At 35.1% G+C, this 10,475-nt stretch overlaps 1 long non-coding RNA gene across 1 annotated transcript; it reads left to right on the forward strand.

Moving 5' to 3' along the window:
• Positions 1-994: 994 nt before the first annotated feature.
• LOC307005696 lies at positions 995-5,600 on the forward strand. Its single transcript, XR_013799317.1, has 6 exons — positions 995-1,218; positions 2,023-2,093; positions 2,262-2,494; positions 2,645-2,739; positions 2,900-2,991; positions 5,306-5,600. It is a non-coding gene; the product is annotated as an uncharacterized lncRNA (long non-coding RNA).
• Positions 5,601-10,475: the final 4,875 nt, after the last annotated feature.

Below are 10,475 nucleotides of genomic sequence, written 5' to 3' on the forward strand. Positions count from 1 at the left end.
AATATCGCCGTGGCATTTACGAGATGCCGAGTGCTCCACGTCCGCGACTAACTTGAACTTGACAGAGCTTCATGAGTAACGACTTGACGACTTCACACGCTCATGCATTTACTTTATTAGACACCTGAGCAAATGTACATAAAACAAATCAATGTAATATAGTTCAACATGATGAAATGTTAGAATATGAGCAGTATGTTATTCTAATGTTGATCTAGCTTGCTGCTAGACTCATATAGCAAACGAACTAACACACATTATAACTTGCAACAAACTCAAATGCTGTTTATTATGATAGTGTAACGTTAGACCAAGTGAAACAGCGCTGCGTTACCTCACAAGTTCCATTCGTCTAATAAACTGACCTGTGTGAGTAGTAATTCAGCACTGCTGGTAGTTCGGTAGAATGAAATGTCCTCATTCCTTAATATCCGAGGGACTCGCGTGTGGCGCTGATATCTGTCTCTTATTAGCAATCGCGCCCTGCTTCATACCACAGTCATGTTAAAAAACATGAATGTTTTCACTCATCCATAAACATTATTAGATCCCTCAGCATGACAGCAAGTCCCATCATTCAGCTTCACACTGCGTCGTCAACCTACGCCTTTGTTATTGTCAGAGGTTAGCGACCCCGTGAAAGAAAGCAAATAAAAGACAGCGAAAGAGAATTGCATATTGTAGCTTTAAGACACAAATGTAATATACACATGCAATTTCTTTCCCTGATGTGTACGTTCACAGACATAACCTACTCTGTGTTTATGTGAACGTGCACTGTAAAATCCAATAGCTTTCCTGACTCACTTATACTTAGTAAACTTTACTCAGTAATATAAAATACATACTTCTTACTAGGTTTTGTTGAGTTAAAGGCAATAGCAGCGTGAAAATAACAAGTTACTCAATCATTTGAGTGACGCTTACTTGAAATAAGCAAGTAGCAACAAAGAATGCAATGACGTTACTAAACCATTGAGAGGCAGCAGTGAAATAAAGAATGCCTAATGTGCAGAAAAAACAAAGAAGAAGAAGCGGCACTTGTGAGAGCACATGTGAGAGCATGCGTAATAGATTCTGTGCGCATTTTCGGGTGTGAGCATGTGCTCAGTAGAAGCTACCAACGTTCAATTTCCTCGCAACAACAGTGGTGCCTGCTGGACTGTGCTGACGCATTTGCTGGAAATGTACCGATTTCATTGCTTGTGGAATATTAAGGTAAGTTTTCAATCAAGTTATGTTTTATTTGTGTGTGAATTTGTGTTTCTGTCTGCTGCCTCAACATTAGCTAACATTTGTTAAACATTAGCAAAATAACAGCCAGAGCACATGTTTGGTGCAATCTTGGTTTCACCTAAAAAAATCTTATTTTAACTGAAAGTGAAAATTTAAATGTAGCTACAGCAAATTTTGTGTTTTCCCCGAGTTGACACAGTGGATGTATGTTGGTCGAATGTTGGGTATTAACAACACAGAAATTTGAGCAGCAGTGCATTTCTAGATTGATACAATGCCAACTTAAATTTTTATTTTCATGAAGATATTTAATAAAAAAATAAATTTCTAATAACTTTACAAAACTTTCAAGCAATTATTTTTCATTATGACAATAATTAATTCTACATTTACAATCAACTGCCAGGTGTTAGCTTTCAAATGAGATCATACTTGTGCTTTTAGTACAAAGGGTTAATGAACTGTAATAAAGTTAGTAAAAAACCAACACTTTCTTTCAAATAAGTACTATTATTTATTTAAGTAAATGTGGTTGCTGTTCTGTAATTATACTTAAGTGAGGATTGTTTATACTCTTAATTTTTTTAAATTATTTAAACTCAATCTGAATCTTCAAATATTAATATAAGAGGATATATATATATATATATATACTTTTTATATTTATATTGGAAAACAAGCATTATTCTGTAATGCTTGTAAATTATTCACATGTGTCTTTAATTACAAATCTCATCACTGTAAGTGGAGCTTTGTTTTAACTAAGACATTCTTTGTCCTTTACAGAAGTGCTTGTGGCGACTGGCTTGAGGACTCTTCACAGCTGCTTTGTCAGTGTTGGTCTCAATACACTGGAGGTGAGATAACAGTAGACAACATATATATATATATATATATATATATATATATATATATATATATATATATATATATATATATATATATATATATAAACACATGCACATTAGATGACCGAAGACTTACAACTTGCACCTAAAATTTCCACTTAAAATAATTTTTTGCAGATGCAGTGGACCTGTAAGCAGTGTATTTTTTTCTACAGACAAAAGAGGAATGAAGATAGACTAGAGGCTGAAAGAAAGCTCCTGGTTGAAGAAATGAAAAAAACGGAACCCCAGTGAAACTGTCATTGGATCTAAGATGGACCAGACCTTCCCACTGCGGAGACAGGAGATTGTGGAGGCTGAACTTGTAGTGAAAACCCTGGAGCGCTGGCCAGCCCTATTTACAGAGACAAGTACGTATTGATATTGCTATGCTTTTTTGTTTGTTTTCTCCTATGACAAAGTGTGTATTTAGGTTTTAGGACTGGTAACCAAAGGTTTTCCAAAATTTCCACTCTGGCTCAAGCCAGTCTACTCACTTACATTTTTTCTGTGTCTTGTAGGTGTTTGCGGAGTTCAACCGGATAGCTACGACAAACTTGGAGAATGACTTTGTTGGAGAGAAACTGGCTGAAATTGGCAGCAAATTAATTCAAGGGTCAGTAAACTACAGACGTGTTAGTCTGTGCTGTTCTCTGCACTGTTAAGCATACATGGTTTCACCTTTTTCATATACACTTTTAAAAATGGGTTTGTATTGTAACTTTTGAATGTTTGTATTGTAACTCTTGAACTGTATTTGTTCTATCCACTTCTAGAAAGCAGATGTGACAGCAGTGCGTACCCTTGTTCTCCAAGCATCTCTGTTCTTCTTGGTGATGACCCCTGTAACTTCTACAACACCTCCTTTGTAAGTTCTCACATCTTAACCTGTTAGCCTTCAGCGCCACTTTTGAAAAATCCCCAGAAATTGCATACCCAACCTAAAAAAGATTCAATTCATTGACCCTTCGTCCTAAAAGCTCAAGTATGGTCTCATTTGAAAGCTGACACCTGGCACTTTATTGGAAATGTAGAATGAATTATTGTCATAATGAAAAAAAAATTATGAATAGCTTCAAAGTTGTGTAAGTTATTAGAAATTTATTTTTATGAAACATCTTCATGAAAATTAAATTGAAGTTGGCCCGTCAGCACTCTAGAAATGCACTCCAGCTAAAGACACATGTCTGACCATGTTATATTTAAAATTTGAAGGTGATAAGTCTAAAACTCTGTATTTTGTTAAATGTTTTTCAAGATCATCTCAAATGACTTTATTTTGAATTGACTCTAAAATGCAAACTTGTGTTTATTGTCATCTATTAGCATCTATTCAGTCTATTGTCTCTATTGTTTTGTGGTGCAAACGAGCCCCATTCAGTGTCACTCTCTCCTGCTCACATTTACACCTTTCCAGCCGACTTATGGCCATAAATATTATTTTCCTTTGTCTCCATTATAATCGCTAACGACTGGCTAATCACGGTGTTTCACCCCCTAATTTCTTTCATAATCTTCACTTCACATTTGAAACTGTATCAAATGCCTTTCTCAAATAAAGAAATATTTCAGTAAGCATTCCGATTTAGAAAAAAAATCATAAAAAATAACAGCTAGATGGCAGGTGCAACTAGAGAGCTAGCTAGCATGTTAGCTTAGCACACCATCAATACACGACAATTTATGAGATTAAAACCCTATTTTATGCTCCAAACTTACTTTATAGCGCAAGTCGAGTGTTTTAAATAATCTTCTATGAGCTTATTTGGCTTCAGAAAAGAAAATCAGACAGAAAATAAATGAGTTTATGGTATTCTGCATGTTTGTAAAGTCTATATCGATTAGCATTGCATTATACATATAATCTATTATTATAAAAATACCTGACATGGCTCGAAGAACACAGGTAAATCAAATATCATTGCAATCATGTTTATTGTCTTCAAAACATCTTTATCTGCATGTTATAGCGATCTCTGAAAGCTAACGTTAGCTGTGTTTATGTCAGTGACGTCCTGGAAGGTCACAGGTTATTGTTCTTCTTCGTGAGCTCCCATATTTGGAAAAAACTGTGCATAGAGCGCCCTCATTCTGCTGTATGGATTGAAAACACAGTACATCAGAGTATCCAGCGCTCTTTATGTATACATCGACGCATTTGGATATAAATTCAATAAATATTATTCCTGTCTATAGAAATATGATGTAAACCTATGGTAATATATCAATATTTCTCCAAATCTGCACATTTTTGAGCCAAAAGCCCTGAGGAACGTTGTTTTGTCACGCGTTCTCAAGACAACAGCACCGGAGTTTTTTTCTGAATGGAGCAGCTGACGCTCATAATTCATATTAAAGGTATCGACTCATTTTTTCATTACATAAATCCTGACACAAATTAAGACATAACTGTCACTATAAGTTTCTCAGAATACAATAGTGGTCAAATACTGAAACGTGAGACTTATATATTTTTAATGATGTATAGTTTGTCAAGGTAATAACATTAAATCTGATAGTAACTTTGAACTATTTAAAAAAAAAAACGCTTCAGAGCGTCCTCGCTCTGGTGAAGGCTAACAGGTTAAAGGAGCACATACTGTATATCACTGTGTGTTCAGAACAGAGATGGGCTGCATGCTGTGACAGTTCAAGGGATACTCCACTTTAAAATGAAAATTCTGTCATCATATACTCACCCTCATGTTGTTTCAAACCTGTATGAATTTCTTTCTTCTGCTGAACAGACAGTTTCTGGTCTCATTGACTTCCATAGTATATATTTTTCCTACTATGGAAGTCAATGAGACCAGAAACTGTCTGGCTAGCTGATATTCTTCTAAATATCGTCCTTTCTGTTCAGCAGAAGAAATAAATTCATACAGGTTTGAAACAACATGAGGGTGAGTATATGATGACAGAATTTTCATTTTAAAGGGGAGTATCCCTTGAACGGTCACAGCATGCAGCACACAGAGTGACATACAGTATCTGAATAAATTGTATATTAGGACAGACATCAGAGCTTAATTTCATTCATGTTCTTAAGCTGGGTGTAAAATGAAAACTTAAATAAAAATAGGCTGGAGGGAAGTGTTGGCAGGACAGATGACTTGATGACAATTGATAATGCCTATCAACATTTACTTGTTGTAATGTTGTTTTTCGTTGGTTGTATACAGGATTCTGACAGTAATGAGGCCTGGGCCCAGGTATCTGTTGGGTTGCTGACTGTCATCAGTGAAGATGCGCCTCTCTCTCCAAATCATCTCCATCTTGACCCAGTGTCTACTGCCATCATTGAAGGAGGTATTGTAATGGACATTCTCCAGAACCTACCTCAAGCACTTTGCCTCTTGTTTGGGCTATGCGCTACACTTGGACTACCCTAAAGCTATGAAAAACACATTCAACGAGTGATGCTTGGCCTGGGACAGAACAAACTTGACACAGTGGATGTTTTTCCACAAATGACAATGTTGTGTATATTACTGGGAGATTATTGAAAAACAATTTTGGTACCGTTGTATATGTGCAGATAGGCAAACATTCCGCTGTCCGTTCCGTTGTTCACACCCCTGGGTGTTGCTTTCACTCTGTACTTTGAAGAATGTTTTTATTTTTATATTTTATGGCAGTGTAATAAGCGTGTGTGCGCATTCTAGTTCTGTAAGAAGACATATTCTGGGGTTGGCGCTAATACCTTGACATTGATCATTTTAGTCTGAATTTTGTCTTCAAGTGGTACTGATCACTTATAGTAATGACTAACATTTTAATCTCTTCGAAATCAATTAGTATCTCTATCAGCTGTCTAAAGTACAGATTTGACTGTTTTCCCAGTACACATCTCTGTACTGGATACACTCATAAAAACAAGTATATTTCTCAAAAATTCATATTAATACATAATCCGGTTAAAAAGAGTTAACTTATCAGCCAAGTCAAGAACTCAAAATTGTGAAATCCTGTGCCAAAATTTGATTGATTAAAATAACAAGGTTTATCTGGACAAATAAGATGATAAAATACAATCAGAATAAAATTAAAAATGTCAAGGTAATGTATACTTTATCAGATTCAAAAGGTTTTAAGACTTTGATTTTAACATTGGAAATTAAATACCAATGGTTAATGTTCAAAGAATAAACCTGTTTTTCAACTATAATGTGGTTGTGTGTTAAATATTTCTATTTTATGATACTTTATACTTATTCTCTGGTACATTTGTGACAAGTGTATAGTGAGTTCGCAGAACAGAGTTAACATATAGGTGAGCATTTGGTGTTTGAGATTGAGAATATCTTCAGAATAACAATGTCAATTGATTACTGTAAAATTAATGTTTGAAGTACTTAATTTACAGAAGTAACAGTTACTTCGGTTTGCATGGTTTTAACAAGTAAATCAGAATCGCTTTAAGTAAAGTTCACATGGCATTACTTAGTTGTTTGAAATAGTAATTCTGAGTAGACTATACTAAGTCAGGAGTACATCGCACACATTTATTTTAGTAACTTAAACTCAAGAGTAAGTTCACCATACTAAACAAGGATTTGTTAATACAACACGCAATACCGATTCCACTGTACTTAGTTTTTTAAGTGCAATCGGTTTGCATGCTTTTTTTGAGTAAGCGGAACTAATCGGATTTTACAGTGTGTGTATTTAACAGTTTAAGCGCTCCTGAAAATCCTGAAAAAGAACTTTGTTTAATACTCAAGGAACACGTATATATATATATCAGAATTTTATATCAGAAGCTTTAAAACACATGCAAATTAATTATATCTTTCATGATGATGAAGAACTGCTATGTCATGTGAGCGTGACCTCGATAGAGATAATAAACAAAACCAAACAGATTTTTCATCATTGGACTCTGAGGTATGAATGAGCTTTAAATGCTGGATAGGGAGCGGGAAGCAGCAGCTCATTTGCATTTAAAGAGACATGCATGAAAATAGCATGTTTTTGCTTCAACTCAAAAATGACCATTTACAACATGGTATAAAAAATATCTGTGGGGTATTTTGAGCTGAAATTTTACAGACACATTCTGGGGACAATTAAGACTTGTATTATCTTGTGTATTATAAAAAGGGGCATACTAGGTCACCTTTAACAATAACAACCTTTTTTACATCTTGATTTTAAGAGTTTTTTGGCATTTTAATATAGAGTTACATTAAAATAATCTAGTAATTTTATTTATTTAAATACTTTTAAGACATCTCCTTTCAAAGTTTCAGAGTCCCTGGACCCCTGTTCGAAAACTGTCGTTCTGTTTCTCATCAGATGAATTCAGTTTTAATGTGCCAAGTTAAATGACAAGCATTTAGGCTAATTAACTATTAGTTATGTATTTTGTATATGTTACTGTATTGCTGTACTGACATTTTTTAGGTGGTTTTAGGCTATAATACAGTTTATGCATTATATAATTACAGAACCTCTCATGGATTAATGTTATGGATTATTATTTCATTAGACAGACTGCACATTGGTCTGCGCATCAAAAAAAAAAAAAAAAAAAAAAAAAAAAAAGTGTGTGTTTTACAAGAGCGACATGCTCTCAATAAACCACTCAAATCTGGCCCATAACAAGTATGACGGTCATCGTCCTCTGATGGTCAGTGTAACTGGTGTGTGTCAGTTAAACTGTGTTGTCAGCTGTCTGTGGACATACAGTACACCCCCCCCATCGCCTGCTTCTGCGCAGGTTAATAATTCATTGTTAAGTGATAAATTTCTCTGAAGCATAAGGAATGGCAAGAGCTGTGATAAATATGAAAGCACATTATAATTCATAAGCATATGTTGGATTAGTGTAAAGCTTCCACCCGTATGTAAATTATTGATGCTGTGATCTGCAGCCTTTGGGTCTGAATGACTGTCACAGGTCCATGTGCATGACAAATATCACCTGTGCATGATGATCATCACACTGTAATGTGCTCTTGAAAATTAAATATTCACATAGATTTTTTTCTCTGACTGGGAACTTTTATGGTTATGCTACTTAAAAATGTCCAGGCCATGTCGGATGCTCCTGTGAGTGTCGGGGGTTATGGTTTTTACAGTAAGGTGCTTAACGTTTAGTTTAATGGGACCAATGAACATTACAATCCAAATCCACTTCTAAAAGTATTGCCATAAAAAATAATTATTCTACATGATAATTAATTTGTCATTTTTATCAAAAAAAAATTTTACCAAGTAGAAAATAAATAAATAGTAAGCTATTTTCTTACATTCTCCAAAAATCTTTAAACTACAACTTCAAAAAATAAAATACAATGTGAGTGACTGGATTGAACAATTAATTTAATAAAAAAAAGTAACTCACAAATGCTTAAACAAAAGGATACATTTCTATGCCTTCAGAAAGCTGGACTGGTCTATATAACTGCAATAATTATAATCATATGAAGGATGAAGAAAAACATATTAATAAAATGTAGGGGTGAGTCAGAATTATTTGCATTAAATGATTAACATCAAGCCACAATTGCTGTTGATATATCAGCATATTTACAGTGTATTGAATCTGGAACATTACTTTAATAAAAGGGTCCATGACCTGCACAGATAATCTGGTTTAGTCAGCACATCATTGCATAATCATTCATGTCCAATCAATGTCCATTCATAATTCAAATGATGTAATAATATTGAATCATCAAGAGTTAGGATAAGAATTATGATGTACAGTGGCATGCTCTATATTTCAAATATGGAAGAGTTTGTTACTCGGCTTTCTTCCAGCTTCAACAGATGCTCCTCGTGATGCTGTTTGAGCTCGTCCTCTAGAGATCTTTAGTTTAATTTCTGGAGGTATGAGGAGAGGGTCTAATGAGACCCGCGCAGGCTTCTCTCTGGATCATCATTAGGTTTTTATGAGCTGTAGATGCTGGTTTGAGGCTCTCGTGAGAGTTTCTGCAGGCAAACCCTCTGAGACCCTCCTGATCTACAGCCCCAGAGAGAAGAACCATAAGTGCTGTATGAATTTAGCACGGCTGCTAAAAAGACCACAGGGAATATCGCCACGGTAGTTCCGTTTACGGCACAGTTAATGTTAATAGATGGTAATATTTTATTTCTATCTCTCTTACAGTTGGCATTCAAGCAGAGTGGAGATTCATACACCATTTACGACACTAGAGCCTATAGGATTCAGTAGTAAGAGTACAAGGCAGATGGATCGATTCATTATTATTTGGGTAATTTGTGAATAATATGGCTATCAGCAGGTGAGCGATTAACAGAAGTGTCTCCCTTAAGGCTCATTGTCAGTGTTGTCTGTTGGTAACTGAAATGGGTTACATTTATTTGAATGTGCCAGTTACACATTATACAGTGGGTCCTCTATAGTAAAATCAATATATAGTAACAATTGCATTCAACTATCACTAAACCAAACCCTGAACCTATAGTAAGTACGTTAAATAATATGACTATACTTATTTGTGTAATTACACTGTAACAACACATTCAATTGTATTGTTTCTACTGTATATCGTTATATTAACGACAACTTTGTTTTAAGGTATTGCCATTAAAACAAATCTATGCTGGTCGATCACTAGTGTTTAGTAATTAATTCATAATGTGTAGTGATTATAAGTGCTCTAAAAGGCTTAATTTTATTCTCCTAATTTTGGGGGGGAAAATCATTGACTGAAGATCTTGAGATTTATATATAATCTATTTATGGTGAGATTTGAATACCAGCAAGATCAAATATGGTTCCTTTTTGTTCCATTTTTTGATTCTACAGTAGATACAGGACATATACGATTATTGAAAGAAGAGGAAAGAGTTTGATTGAGTCAGTAACGATCATGTTTAGTTTCTCTATTTTGTATAGTTCCTAGTCATAAGCTGTGTTCGAAATTGCCCCCATACCCTCATTCACTATTCCCTACATTACTCCACTAATATAGTCCACATAAAGTAGTAAATGGAAACAGTTGAACGAATTAGGACAGTGAGTGCACCGAAAATGCTGCCGCTTTTGCATAGATTGTGCTTGCTGTTCAATAATCATTTGAAACTTAGGATGTATTCACACCAGGAAAGTCCGATAGTTCACTTGCTTTGGTCCGGACCAAATACTTTTTTTTGTTTTTGTTTGGTACGGTTCGCTTTCACACTGCTCTTTTTGCAAGTGAACCAAAATTTGTAAACAAAACCACACCTGTGCTAAGGTCGTCCATTCATTGGACAAGGACAAGGAAGGAGCTCAGCTATTGTATATACTGCTAACAAGTGCTGTCAACGTTAACGCTTGCGATTAAGTTTGACCAGTTTAACGTAAATTAACGCAGCACCCCCCCCCCCCCCCCCCAC

The sequence above is a fragment of the Phoxinus phoxinus genome (assembly GCF_949152265.1).
Source record: "Phoxinus phoxinus genome assembly, chromosome: 10".
Taxonomy (NCBI): domain Eukaryota; kingdom Metazoa; phylum Chordata; class Actinopteri; order Cypriniformes; family Leuciscidae; genus Phoxinus; species Phoxinus phoxinus.